Source organism: Protopterus annectens, chromosome 10.part0 (genome assembly GCF_019279795.1).
Source record: "Protopterus annectens isolate FY-2018-M chromosome 10.part0, PAN1.0, whole genome shotgun sequence".
NCBI classification, from domain to species: Eukaryota; Metazoa; Chordata; order Ceratodontiformes; family Protopteridae; genus Protopterus; species Protopterus annectens.
Genome location: NC_056744.1, coordinates 646,732,384 through 646,747,823, shown reverse-complemented (window position 1 = coordinate 646,747,823; position 15,440 = coordinate 646,732,384).

Sequence of the window (15,440 nt, the reverse complement as noted above, 5' to 3'; positions counted from 1 at the left end):
AGTTGGCAGTATGATATTCTAGATATTTTTACTTCTAGTTGGATTTTATCCTGTTGTTTCCAATTATTTGGAATATACAGTCAATTAAAGTTTGGGCCTGTTTATGTTATGTCAAATACATTACCCACTTAGTGTTTGGGTACTTAAAATCTCCTGCAAGTATTGAATTTTCATTGTTCGTTGCATCCTGGAGTATAGTCAGGAAATCCTCTTGCTCTGCAGAGGAAATATGGGGTACACAATAGATTCCCATAATATTACATTTTAATCAATGCTATTGATATGTATAATTGTGAGAGTGTTCCAAATCCAGAGCTGTTTTCTTGACCTTTGGCTTTTATGTGTTCTTTTACTAACATACTGTGAAACTGCCTGCTTTTCTAGTGAGATCTACAGCAATGACAGGAGCGTTATCTTGGAATTGTGTCAGAGAAGTTGACATCTGAAGGATACTAATGTGCATATCTTGTGTGAAACTATTTTATTCCAATCTATTTTAATGAGGTAATCCAAACTACATGCAGCTACTGCCCACTGAGGGGAAATAATCAGTGCCACATGAAGAAGCTCATTGTGAAAAAGTTCAGTGACCAAATGTTCCCATTTGTAAAATATGCTCTAGGATTCAGAAATATTCTTCACATTGTGGTAAGCTACTCAAAGTATATGCTATTTGCTGGTATAATAAGATGGTAATGAGCAAAAGTATTAAAATTAAGGGCTCAGTGTATGCAAATGAGCCAAAAAAATGGCAGAGTAATTCAGAAATGTATAAAGGCTGTCACATGATTGACAATCACCAGTTTTAATGACCACAGTGAAAACCAAGTGAACATGCAGAGGAATTGTGGAAGTATGTCAGGGGTTGTCACACCTTAGTGAATGAGTATCAGCAAACGGCTATTATTGCCACTGCAAGCCATATTGGTGCACATCATTGCCCTTGGAAGAACTATGTCATCTGTCAGCACTTAACATTTCGTTGTCTTCACAACTACAATATTGTAGACCAGTACAGTGTGAATAGGGACACCATACAGGAGCTGACAAACATTGGTCTTAATCTGCAGGCTTATGAGACCTGGAGATTACCTATCCCAATAAATGCTAAAGTATATGTGGGTTTACATATACTAACTGCAAAGACCTTTCAGCAACCAGCAGGGAACAAAGTTGGGCTATCCCAGGTATCTGCCTCGAGAATACTGCATCAGTTTCTCAATGCCATGCTACAGCATGCGGGGGTACATATGTGGTTCACACAAAGCATCGAGGAAACAGACAACACCATGTAGAAGTTCTCTGAAATAACCTGCTTCCCAGTGGGGTTGGGCCCATAGACTCCACCCACATAGAAATAAAGGCCCCACCTAGTGATTTGGGAAGAAGATATCTGAATCATAAAGGGTATCATTCCATCAACTGACAGCTGTGCTCTAATGCACAGGCTATGAGGTACAATGTCTCTGGAGGCCCCCAGTGAGTTATGATGACTCCCATGTCTGACCTTTATCAACATTTTGTGAGGGGTGACTTTCTCCAGGGGATCTTGTTGGCAATGTCAGCTATGTCATTAAACCCTAGTTGATGACACACATCCAAAATCCCTGGACTGTGACAGGCAATTAATACAGTTATGCTCTATCACTAACCTGGGTCATTGTGGTGCATGTGTTTATATAGCTACTTGGATGTATCTGAGGGGGGTGCCCTGTTGTATCCCCCTGGTGTTTGCGCTAAGATATTTTCACTCTGTGCAATTTTACACAACATGATAATAAGGAAGGAGCTGCAGCAATGAGGCCATGAGATGGAAGAACAACCTCCACCACATCAGGCAATTGTGGATGAGCCAGATAAGGAGTCAGTGGAGGACCCAGTAGTAGTTCATGAACATACATGCTCGATGGAGGAGGGCACATTATGCAATAGCACTGGCAAAAAGTCAGTGGCTGGAACATAGCTTTGGCCCTTGGTAAACCATATAAAATACAGTAAAAGTGATGCTTGCAACCCTACATCAAAACTCTGCTTTTCCATGCATATTATGGCCACCTTTTGCTTCAGATATAGACAGCACAAATGATAAAGTACAAAGGACAGGTCACCATTATCATAATTTGCACAGGTGGGGGAGGGAATATGAGTGTCCAATATCTTCCACTAGGAACAGTTTGAGTGCAGTTACTGCAGTACAAACTGGAAATTTATCAGTACACTGTGTGTAGAATGTGTATCTGGAGGGTTTACTGCAAAAAAATTTGTAAGGGGCCACTATCACTAACTGTCTATCCATGTGAGGAAAAGGGGGCTGTACTGGTGTGTATGTGTGCATGCTGGCAGCCTCAGCAGCAGGTTCTGCACTGCAGCATGATCTAAAGGACATGTTCAGGGCATGCATGGAAGATATGCTGGTATCCCATGTGTATCCCCACCCATGACAGCTGCCTCCTCTAGGAGTATCACTGGTAGTAACATGGCCACGGCTAGCTGTAGGTCTTTTGCATAATTGTGAGTGATGTTCATTCACAGACATGGCAGTGGTAGGTGCACCATGACCTCAGGGATATCCCCTCCTGCCCATATGAGCCTCAATACTCAATGTCACTGTGGAAATGGTGGCACTACAGGACTATCACCTTGGCCTACTCCATCCATGATAGCTACCCTCAGGAGATAAAGAAGTGGAGCAGCTGTAGAAACCATGCCAGGCAGAAAGTATGGCAGCATTTGAGGACCTGCTATGCACCTGTAGATGATTGCTCCATTAAAATATGTTACACATATGGGCCGTGCACTTCCATAGGTCATCACTTACACATTGTAATAAATGTATCACTTCTGTAAGTGCTAGGGTTTGCTAGCCTGTGTCTCCACAATGACCTTTTACATATGCTGAGTTTCACCCATTGGCACAGCTAATTCTGGTAGGGAGTGGTACCCATGATGTCTATGTGCTCCAATACATACACCTACATCCTCATCTCAATGCCCATGGCAGCTTGTGACAGACATTGATGGCTGGGACACAGAGGGTGAAGCAATTCCCAGAATGCACGTGTCCCCTCTAATCTGTCTTATGCATGTGGTGTGCATGCCTTGAATGGTGTCCACAGTCACAGAGGCTGTCAGTGGCCTAGGCAGCAGATCTAGGCCATACACTTCTGTGTTCACCACAAGCACTACAGTCCCTGAGAATGCCAGCTGTCTACCACAATCATTGTCAGAGTAAGATCTTTCTTTAACATCAGGTGGTGAAAATTTCACAGTGGTGGAGCCAGATAGTTGACAACAAAGCATAAGACCCAGTATAAGTATAACCCAAGACTTCTATTTCACACACAGTGTATAATGAATACACAAGGGAAAAGTGCTAATCATGGGTAATATAACCTTACTTTGTTCAGGTGCACTTGTTGCTTGTATCTAGGAAACACGTAACATCAGTGTTGAGTTTACTATTAAAAGTATCAAACCAAAGCTTTCATATTTTAATATTGGGAGTGTACTACACACCTGGGGTATAACCAATTGATACACAAGGGTCATCTGCAGCTTTGCTGCAACATATAATACCCCATCATGAGGTCCAAATGGAGAGATGATGAAATCAGCAAACAAAGGAGAGTAGTATTGCTGGAACTGAATTTATCCTCAAGTCTTGTTGAGTACCTTCATGAGGTGGACTCTGTTTCTACAAAATCTCTTCAAGATGACACTTGATACATAAACTGTATTTTATATAGCATATATCATAGACAGAAGCAGGTTGAAAAATAAAAAAGACAGCTGGGTGCACAAGTCCCAGGATAAAAAAGTGCCCAGTCCTGGTAGGTGCATTGGTGCCAGTACTGTAAAAAATGAATCCTCAACACATGGAAATATTCCTACAGTGGAGTTGGGCCTGGCTCAGGGGAAAATGCCCCATGTTGTAGAATGAAGTTGTCTGTTTGTGTCTTTCGGCTTTTCCTGGTTAGGGGTTGCCACAGCGGAACTCCGGTCCGCTAATGATTGGCAGTTGATTTTTACATACCGGCTTGCCAGGCCTGACGCACAACCTTCAACAAAGGTACACCCATTCACGCATGTCTCCATGCAGAAGACGCTCTAACTGAGAATCGAACCGGACAGCGTCTTACTGTGAGGCGACAACGCTACCACAGCACCACCACCACGGGTAAATCAAAAAAACTGAAAGGCCATATAACAGGCATAAAGGTGATAGAGTGGATTGCTGAGGTTAAGAATGAAATTATATTTTGTTACTATTATACAAAAAGCCCAGACTTTCTGGACAGAATATATACAAAAAGATTAAGAGAGAAATTAGAGGAAAGATAAATACTTGCACAAGAAAAACTGTGAAAAGCTTCAAATGCAAATTTGTGTTCATTAATACAGCAGATTCAGGAAAAATATTATATAGACCAAGAAACCTTGGGCCATTTGGAAAAAGAAGTGACTGAAGAAGTACAAAAATATAAAGAACAGAATCTAGAGATTTTTGAAAAGTTTAAGAGAGATCTGATGTGGTACAATATTTATGCAAAGAAGAAACCCTAATTAATTAATACAAAAAGCAGCTCCAAATATATTTAAAGAGAAACAACACAGGCAAAGGCACCCAGAAAACTTCACGATACAAAAAAATAAGATCACAAAGCTGGAACATAGAACAGAAGATTAGTAAAGTAGAAGTTAAAAAAATAGAAGCTGAAGTTATGAAATACCTGCAAAGTGAAAGATTTCGTGTAGAAAGTCTTACCTAAGTTAAGTCAGAGCTTGATGGAACAATCAGTACCCCAGGTAAGGAGAAACAGGAGGTGCAGGTGACATCTGAAGAAGAAATATGGGTATGAAATGTAATATGGTACAACACATATACAAAAAAGAAAGCAAAACTAATCAATACAAAATAGCTGTACCAAAGATATTTGAAGAGAAATACAGGCAAAAGCATCCAGATATCGAAAATTTTACAAAACAAAAAACAAGAAAACAAAGGGGGAAAGTAGAAAAGAGGATTAGTAATGGAGAAGTTAAAGAAATAGAAACAGAAGTTATGGATTACCTGTGAAGCGAAGGATTTAGTGTGGAAAATCTTACTCTGATAACATCACAGCATGATAGAATAATGACTCCCCAAATTAAGGAGAAACCAGTGGAGCAGAAAGCATCTGATCAGTTGCCATATACTTTGGAGTCTTCAGTAGGAAACCAGTACAAAAGTTCAGTTGGAGTTGCACAACAAGGGAAGGGAGAGGGAAACTGTGGCAACTCGGACACAGTCAATTTTCTGGAGTGATAAGCCAGAGAATTCCCATATGAAAAAACAATGGATGACACAGGGTGAAGCTGACGAGAATATGGCACAGAAAGATTTTCTGGAGCTTTCTGTAGAATGTCTGTATGAAATAAAGAACAATGAATGTGCCCTTAGTTTAGAAGACACTAATCTAAGAGAAGAATTGCTTGGTTTAATAGACAGATACACATATTAAGATCAATGAAAGAAATACACTACAGAAAGTCAATAAGACCCAAAACATTAGAAGTCTGATAAAACAAATGAACACAATAATCAAGGCTGTTCATAGAAATGCATGCAATATAACAGAAATAAATAGGATATATTACTGTGCTGCTAAATTAATAACAGATAAAGTCTTACCACAAAAGCTGTGTAGTAAGGGAAGAGAACGGGAAAATCAAATGTCATCATGGAAGTAACAAATAGAGAAAACTATAAAGCAGTTATGACAAGAAGTGTCACTGTTAGAAGAGTATAGAAGAGGGAACAGATCAACAAAAATACTCAGAAAGATAGATGTGATAAAAGCAACCAGAAGCATCAGAACAGACCAGGATCTACCATACACTGAGAAATGGTCTCATTCCTTATTGTCACCTAATATAGAAGTCTATATTCAGTTTACTATGAACTATTACAATAATGAATTTATTGTTCTTATGTTTGATTCAGATATAGACATATATATTTTCCTTCACTTTTTGAGACTTGCTTCTAAAAGGTTCTTATGGTATTTTTTTGGAATTAATATATCGTTTTTGGTAGCTAAAAGCACATATCTTGATTTACTGGTTTAAATGAATATTTATATTATATATATACTCTTTTAACATTTTTTATCATATACCATATATTTATGCTTTCTGCAGTTTTAAATAAACTACATAGGTTTATTTATTTATATATTTTTGCGAGTCCTTTATACATATTTTTACATATTGATCCTGATTTAACTTGATTTATATATTATAACAGGATCAAGTAAATAATTTCTTGCTGAACACGCAGTTTATGCTCACAGAGCTATACACCTTTTAGTTGTCTTTAGCCATTTTAATTGAATTATTGACTTATTTAGTTAATTGACACTTGTTAAGCTTGATGTCTTTTGTATAAAAGAAGTGCTTTTTCAATGTAAAAATTGATCTGAAGAAGCGTACTGGGTTGGTACGCGAAAGCGCTTATCCATCTTGTTCTGTTCTAATAAAGGAAGATTTTACAGCATCGTGGTGGTCTTCTATCTGGTGTTTTTATCTATCTACATTGCTACTATTTTCGACAGAGGAGACCTTTGGAAGTTCAGCTGACTTGGTGTTTTTTTGGACTTACAGTTTCCTTTTTCATGTCCCAGCTGTCTTCACATTATGGATGCTGCTAATGTCGAGTTGGACTATATGCCAGATAAACATATTCTGGTGAGAAACTGGTATGGTTTAACAGAGTCAAAAAATAATCCGCTTCTAGAAATGGATTTGTTGTTACCTGCTGTTATTAATGAAAATGTTAAAATAGACACTCAAAGAGACTTTAATATAGCTTTTAAGGAACTTGAGAATGCACTTTACAGGCTCTATAAATTAAGTTGGCAAAGGCGTCATCTTGAAGCCTGTTTGCATTTCAAAGTAATCCCTAGAGGTATGAGAGTGCTGTGTATGCCGACATATGGCGAGAATCACCCAGAACTTCTAAGGAAATGGCAACAACTGAACTTAGACCTGGGATTTAATTATATAAGACTGCTTATAGATTATTTCTTACCTATTGAGAAAGAACTCTCTCAGAAATCAGATACATTGCTTAAAGACATTATATCAAAATTTAAAGGGGAAATGTTCTCTCAAAGGTTAGATATTTTGCACACTCAGATATCTTCCTATAGTGAAAAACTCCAACAAGTTAAAATGAGAAAGCTACAAAGAGACAATATGGACTTTCATAACGGTCAAGTGTTCTCCTGGCCCAGATACCGTAATAACAGAATGGAATCTGTGGGCCATAATAACACTACTGAAACGAATGTTTCCTTGACAAATGAAAGTAATGCTGTTCATCCTTCATCTAACATTTCCCTTTTAAGAACTGCTACTCTAGTTAATGATACTCCGGTTCCTTGTTCCACGCCTATGAATGAAACCACTCAAGGCACTACAGACACTCCCCCTCCCAACCAGCAAGCTTTGAAGAAATCATACAGTAGCACGCTTGGTGCTAAACCTAAAGTGAAACAAGGGAACTTGGAAAGTTTTTTACCACTTCCCTCCAAGTTCCGAAAGCTACCACAAGACAGATCCAGCAGTCGAGGGAGATCGAAGCGAAAGTTCTCAGGGGATTATCCAAGCAACAGGAGTCAACAGAGAGATTAAATGATCTGGTCTTTAATTTATCTAGACGTGCCCTTACAGCATCCGATACAGCTCTGCTTAATAAGGGATTGACTTACAAACTGGCTCAGGTCAGTAATGTTAGCGAACCTTTAGTGGATTTAAGACTGTTTTCACGTTCTATTGCTCTGAAAACAAGCTTTAATAAAACTAAATATCCTGAGAAATTGAAAGTTAATAACATTCAGTTCAAAAGAAAAAGTACATTTACGCCTACGCTACCTCCTGCTGTTGACTGTTTTCTAAAAGCGTGCGAGAATGATGTTTATAGCTCTTCTAATGATTTTGCAAAGAAAGACTTATATTATAATGTTTCACACGCAGAATGGGACACCATTTATTCTTTACAAAGAGATATGAATGTGATTGTGAAACCAGCTGATAAAGGGGGAGGGATTGTCTTGCTGGATTATGATATGTATCATACTAGTATGGTGAATATGTTAAAAGATGAAGCCACATACACTAAAATTGAACATTCTGACCTAAATAGAATTATATATGAAGTTCATCAAGAGCTTTATGATTTTCTGATGTGTTGCCAAATTAATCATGATTTATATTCTTATTTTTTAGTTGAGCAACCTAGGATACCTTACATAAAAGGGTTACCCAAGGTCCATAAGAATATGATACCACCTCCTTTACGCCCCATTGTTGTAAGTAACTGTTGGATCACTGAAACTATGTCCGTGTTTATTGAAAAGAAACTTAGACCTATAGTTAATAACATTCCATCCATTCTTAAGGACTCATATCAGTTATTAGAAATTTTAACACACTTTGATGGAGGTCTCCCAGGAGATTGTTTATTAATTACCATGGACATGAAAAGTCTTTTTACTTCTATCCCGAACAACTATGGATGTGAAGCAATTAGATATCTTATTAATGATAGTGGATCCTTTAATAATGATGACCAAATTCTTCTCAATGCTGTTTTACAGCTTGTACTTAGTAATAATGTCTTTCTATATGGTAAGGAACTTTTCTTACAACAGTGGGGAGTGGCCATGGGCACTCCTTGTGCAAACACCTATGCGAATTTTGTTGTTCACTATTGGGAAAATACATACCTGTTTAACAACCCCCTTTTTAAAAAAATGTTACTCTATAAGCGTTTTGTAGACGATGTCCTTATCTTCTGGAAGGGGTCCATAGAAGAATTCAAACTCTTTGTTACATATTTAGAATCTACTACCTCCTTTTTTAGATTCACGATGGAGTATTCTGACACTAAGATAGACTTTCTAGACATTACGATTACAAAAGATGCATTCAGTTTCCTACATACTTCTATATATAGGAAACCGTGTTGGAAAAACACGCTTTTAGAGTTTAACAGCATGCACCCGAGACATGTCTTTAGAAATATTATAAAAAGTCAGTTTATGAGGGTGCAGAAAATATGTAGCGACCCCGAAGATTTGTCTACACAACTAATGGACTTAGAACATTTATTTATAAACAGAGGTTATGATCAAATATTAATTGATTCTGTTAAACAATCCTTAAAGATAACTGAGACACCATATGAAGGCACTATGCGACGACATATGTCACACTATAATGGAAAATTTAATAAATATGAAATAACTTTTCAGACTAGGTATACTAGCGATAATAAATACATTATTAATATTATTAAAAAGAATTGGCATATTCTACAAACTGACACAGACATTAAAAAATGTATAGGAGAAAGACCTGCGTTTGTGTATAAAAATAGCAAGAATTTGAAAAGGCTATTATGCATTGAGAAGTTTAGAGAAGTTGATTCACCAGTTATCCCTAGGTCTCTAGTTCATATAACAGGAACTTATCCATGCAATGCTTGCAATATGTGTCCATATATTTCTAAGGAACAAGAATTCAAACATCCTTTTATGAACCTTCATTTTAGACCTAGATTTAAAGGTACCTGTAATAGCTCTAACCTGATATATCTCGCAGACTGTTGTCATTGCAATGTGTTTTATATAGGCATGACAACAAGAATGCTAAAAGAGAGAATTTATAATCATTTACACGACATAAAAAAGAATGATGTAAAGAATGCATTATTTAAACATATAAAGGACAATATTGGACACACTTTTAGGTTTAGGATACTACAGGTCACCAAATCCAATATACGCAAAGGTGATATATTTAATGAAGTGGAAAATGTAGAACTATCTTGGATACTACGCTTTAAAGCACAACACCCACCTGGCCTCAATCAATACATTAGTATAAGATCTACACTTAAGAAACGTAGTTTGAAATAAATACCTAACATATATATTTTTAATATATGGGATTTTATAGTGTCCCCTGATTTATAATCTGTAGGTATTGTACAATGTGATATATACATATACATATGCTTTAGATAAGAATTTTTAACTCATATTTCTTATTTAATAATTTATATACATTATATTTCTATATTATATAATTTATCACATGATATATTTCATGACTTCATTTTTTGATATTGTACATAATGTTTTAATAGTGAGTTAATACTTTACAGAATGGTTCTTCTGAAATGCATATCATTTAAATGTTTAATCTATCAATTGATGTATTAGCTATTGTTATTTCAATATTTTATTAGCTTATCAAATATATATATCTTATATTAGTGATCTAATATTTTAACCTTTAATTTTTCATTATTCATATTTCTTATTGTTTTTATACATATGTATTCACATTTTTTATTTTATATGAAAATGGTCTCATTCCTTATTGTCACCTAATATAGAAGTCTATATTCAGTTTACTATGAACTATTACAATAATGAATTTATTGTTCTTATGTTTGATTCAGATATAGACATATATATTTTCCTTCACTTTTTGAGACTTGCTTCTAAAAGGTTCTTATGGTATTTTTTTGGAATTAATATATCGTTTTTGGTAGCTAAAAGCACATATCTTGATTTACTGGTTTACGTGAATATTTATATTATATATATACTCTTTTAACATTTTTTATCATATACCATATATTTATGCTTTCTGCAGTTTTAAATAAACTACATAGGTTTATTTATTTATATATTTTTGCGAGTCCTTTATACATATTTTTACATATTGATCCTGATTTAACTTGATTTATATATTATAACAGGATCAAGTAAATCATTTCTTGCTGAACACGCAGTTTATGCTCACGGAGCTATACACCTTTTAGTTGTCTTTAGCCATTTTAATTGAATTATTGACTTATTTAGTTAACTGACACTTGTTAAGCTTGATGTCTTTTGTATAAAAGAAGTGCTTTTTCAATGTAAAAATTGATCTGAAGAAGCGTACTGGGTTGGTACGCGAAAGCGCTTATCCATCTTGTTCTGTTCTAATAAAGGAAGATTTTACAGCATCGTGGTGGTCTTCTATCTGGTGTTTTTATCTATCTACATTGCTACTATTTTCGACAGAAGAGACCTTTGGAAGTTCAGCTGACTTGGTGTTTTTTTGGACTCCCCAAATTAAGGAGAAACCAGTGGAGCAGAAAGCATCTGATCAGTTGCCATATACTTTGGAGTCTTCAGTAGGAAACCAGTACAAAAGCTCAGTTGGAGTTGCACAACAAGGGAAGGGAGAGGGAAACTGTGGCAACTCTGACACAGTCAATTTTCTGGAGTGATAAGCCAGAGAATTCCCATATGAAAAAACAATGGATGACACAGGGTGAAGCTGACGAGAATATGGCACAGAAAGATTTTCTGGAGCTTTCTGTAGAATGTCTGTATGAAATAAAGAACAATGAATGTGACCTTAGTTTAGAAGACACTAATCTAAGAGAAGAATTGCTTGGTTTAATAGACAGATACACATATTAAGATCAATGAAAGAAATACACTACAGAAAGTCAATAAGACCCAAAACATTAGAAGTCTGATAAAACAAATGAACACAATAATCAAGACTGTTCATAGAAATGCATGCAATATAACAGAAATAAATAGGATATATTACTGTGCTGCTAAATTAATAACAGATAAAGTCTTACCACAAAAGCTGTGTAGTAAGGGAAAAGAACGGGAAAATCAAATGTCATCATGGAAGTAACATATAGAGAAAACTATAAAGCAGTTATGACAAGAAGTGTCACTGTTAGAAGAGTATAGAAGAGGGAACAGATCAACAAAAATACTCAGAAAGATAGATGTGATAAAAGCAACCTGAAGCATCAGAACAGACCAGGATCTACCATACACTACTGTAAATAATAAAGTAAAGATATCAGCACAGGCAGAAAAATTTAGATATGCAGATAAATATTATGGAAAAGTACAAAGTAAGCAATTTATTGATGACCCAAAAAAGTTTTATAGAGAATTGGGAAGCAAGGTAAAAGGAATAGAAACACCTCCAAAAAAGAAGAAATAGACACATTTTAGAGAAATATCTATAAAGATCCTGTAGAACATAACAAAGATACTGAATAGATAGAGGAAGTAAAAGAAAGAATAAGAAGTTTAAATGTACAGGATATGAAATGGGATAAAGTAACAGCCAGAAAAATTGAAACAAAATTAAGGAAAGCTACTAACTGGAAAAAAAATACAGTACCTAACTTCTGGCTAAAAATATTAACATCTTTACATGAAGATTTAGCCATGAGTAAGAACTATTTATACATGAACTTTGAACAGATGCCAACGTGGTTTAACAACAGGAAAAACAATACTCCCCTTAAGAGTGAACCTGCAATATATCCTAAAAAGTACCAACAGAGTTTATAGTCATTTAGAAGAAAACTCAATCATGGCAATAAAACAAAAGGATAACAAAAGAAAGTCATATGGAACAAAGAATTATCTATTGTTAAATAAAGTCATAATGGAGAATTGCAAAAAGGGGAAGAATCTAAGTATGGCATTGCTAAACTACAAAAAAGCATTTGATAGAGTCCCACATTCATGGATAAAAGAGTGCTTACAAGTGGATAATATATACCCTGCATTGATCTATTACATTACAGTGACACTGAAAGAGTGATAAACCACTTTGCAGCTAAGCTATGATAAAGGGCAAATTATTATACTCATGGCTAACTCTTTCTCTAGATTTTGTATAGATGTTATGTGTATGGATTGTCTTGATATTCTTTTGTAAATATACTATTACTGTCTAAATGTTTCTTCACCAAATATACCATTACGCTGTTCGAGATATGTGACATGTAATGAAGTTTTTGAGATATGTAATGATTTTTTTTTTTACTTTGGGAGCTTTTCTCCCCGGGCCTCCGCTGAAAATGGACATATATCCAGTCGGACTATCCCGGTTAACAAATGTAAAATAAAATAAATAAAATAAAATTATCACATGGATAAAAATTAAAAGGGGGGCTTTCCAGGGTAACCCTTTGTCACCACTCCTCTTTTGTCTTGCCCTTTACACATTAAAAAAAAAATAAATAAATAAATAAAAACTGTCTACTTAATAGATTAGTTCATGGCTACAGTTTGGCTCCAAGAAACAACAAAGTGTAAGGACTTCTCAACTTTTTTGTGGATGATTTAAAACAGTATAGTTTATCAGATGAGGAACTGAAAGCACAACTTCAAGGGGTCAAAACTTTCTCAGATGATATAAGAATGTCATTTAGTCTTGATAAATATGCAAAAGCAACATTTAAAGCAGGAAAACTGCAGCACCAAGAAAATATCAGTCTGGGACAGGAATGTGATATAAAGGAACTTGAGCAGGAGGGAGTGTATAAATATTTGGGAATTGATGAAGGATCAGCAATAAAACACAAACAAATGTGAATAAAACTTAGTAAGGAATATTTTAGAAGACTAAAATTAATACTGAAAACAGCTCTGGCATTTAGGAACAAAGTCTAAGCTATAAACCAATTTGCTCTTCCTGTTTTGGAGTGATTGACTGGCCACAAAAAGTATTGAATCATTTGGACAGGAAAACAAGAAAAATACTTCATGCTTATCAAATGATTTATAGAAATCAGTGTATACCAAGATTATGTATTCTCCATTCTGAAGGAGGTATGCCTCCTTAAAACTGATTTCATGTATAGATCTGCAATCATAGGACTGCATACATATCGCTGACCTCACAAGATCCAAACATAGAGAAAGTTTTAAAACATGAGGAGGACAACTCTAAGATGACTTCCCTGCTTAGGTTAGCAGAAGCATATCTGTGTTAAGCGGGAATGGAAATCAAACCACAAATAGATAAAAATCAGGCAGCAACTGAATGTGCCAAAAAACAAAAGAAAGAACATAAGGTGAAGGATCAGATGAGAAGGCAAGAAATGTGGAAAACGCATAAATATAGTTGCAAGTACAGAAAACTCCTGGAACAACCTCATGTCGATCAGGATCTAACATCGGAATGGTTAGGGAAAGGTAAATTTAAACCAAAAGGTGAAAGGTTAATGTTGGCTGCCCAGGATAGTAGACTGCATACAACATTGGTTTACGAAGTCCATTGAACACGTCAGAGAAGCACGCAAATGCAGGTTTTGTAGAACGGAATTGAAAACCGTTGCATATCTTGTTGCTGGGTGTGATACACTAATGGCAGAAGGCCTGTATACTGAAAGCATAATAATGTGGCAAGACTGCTGCATTGGGGGTCGTGCAAACATTTTAATATTGAAGTAGCTGAGAAGTATTGGAAACATGAGTCACAAAGCATTATAGAAAATGATGAAGTTTATATCACATGGGATCATCCATTATCAGCAGTTCAAAAAATCGATGCGAGAAAACCAGATATAGTAGTCCAGAAAAAGAAGACAAAAGTAGCGTTGATCATTGAAATTGCTATACCCAATGATTACAGTGTCTTACATGCAGAGAGACACAAAGTCATAAAATATGAGGATTTGCAGGGAGAAACAAGGGCAATGTGGAAGATGAATTCCAATAGTAGTTGGAGCAATTGGTCTCATAAAAGAGAATTTACAGTCATATTTAGATATGTTACTGATACATGTACTGTAATTCTGTATGAACTGCAGAAAGAGTCAATTCTAGGTACATTGCGGGTGCTGCAAAGAGCACTTTTGCCTAACATCAGAGACTGAAATTATACTAATTTCATGACCTTTAGTCATATTTTGACTTATGAATGGAGTCCATTCCTGTCATGGTATTAGAAACTCAAAAGTCTTTTAGAAATTAAAAAATGGAATAAAATTACTCTAATCCCCATGCAGAGATGCCAGAACCTTCTCCTTCTGTGTTGATTCAATGGCCCACTTCCCATTTCCCTACCCTCCTGTGCAAGCTGGATAGCCCAATTTTTGACATTAGGCATAATGTTGATGGCCTTGCTTATGACCTCTCATAGTTGTGTGGTCACAATAAAAAAAGTCAGTAGTGTCTTTTCTGAGCAGGCTGTGTCCATGGAGATGCAGAACCTAGGTCAATACTTCATTCTCCATGTGGAAGAAGTTATCATTCCTTCCTTTTCTGTTATCAGGCATATTGTAGTGTGGTGAAAAAATACACCACATGAGTATGCCAATAAGGACTGCTTGTGAGCTAGACTATTTAGAGTGCCACCCATCCTGTGCACTCAGTTGGGAATGCCACTTTGTAGATGTAAGAGTCAGCTGTGCATCCCTACCCTCCTACCTACCACTGAAACTCCCCCTTAACACACACACACACACACACACACACACACACACACACACACAAACACGCATATCAATCCACAGACGTACCCACATCACCACAGTCAAGAGTACGACATCATCCCCCCAAACATGC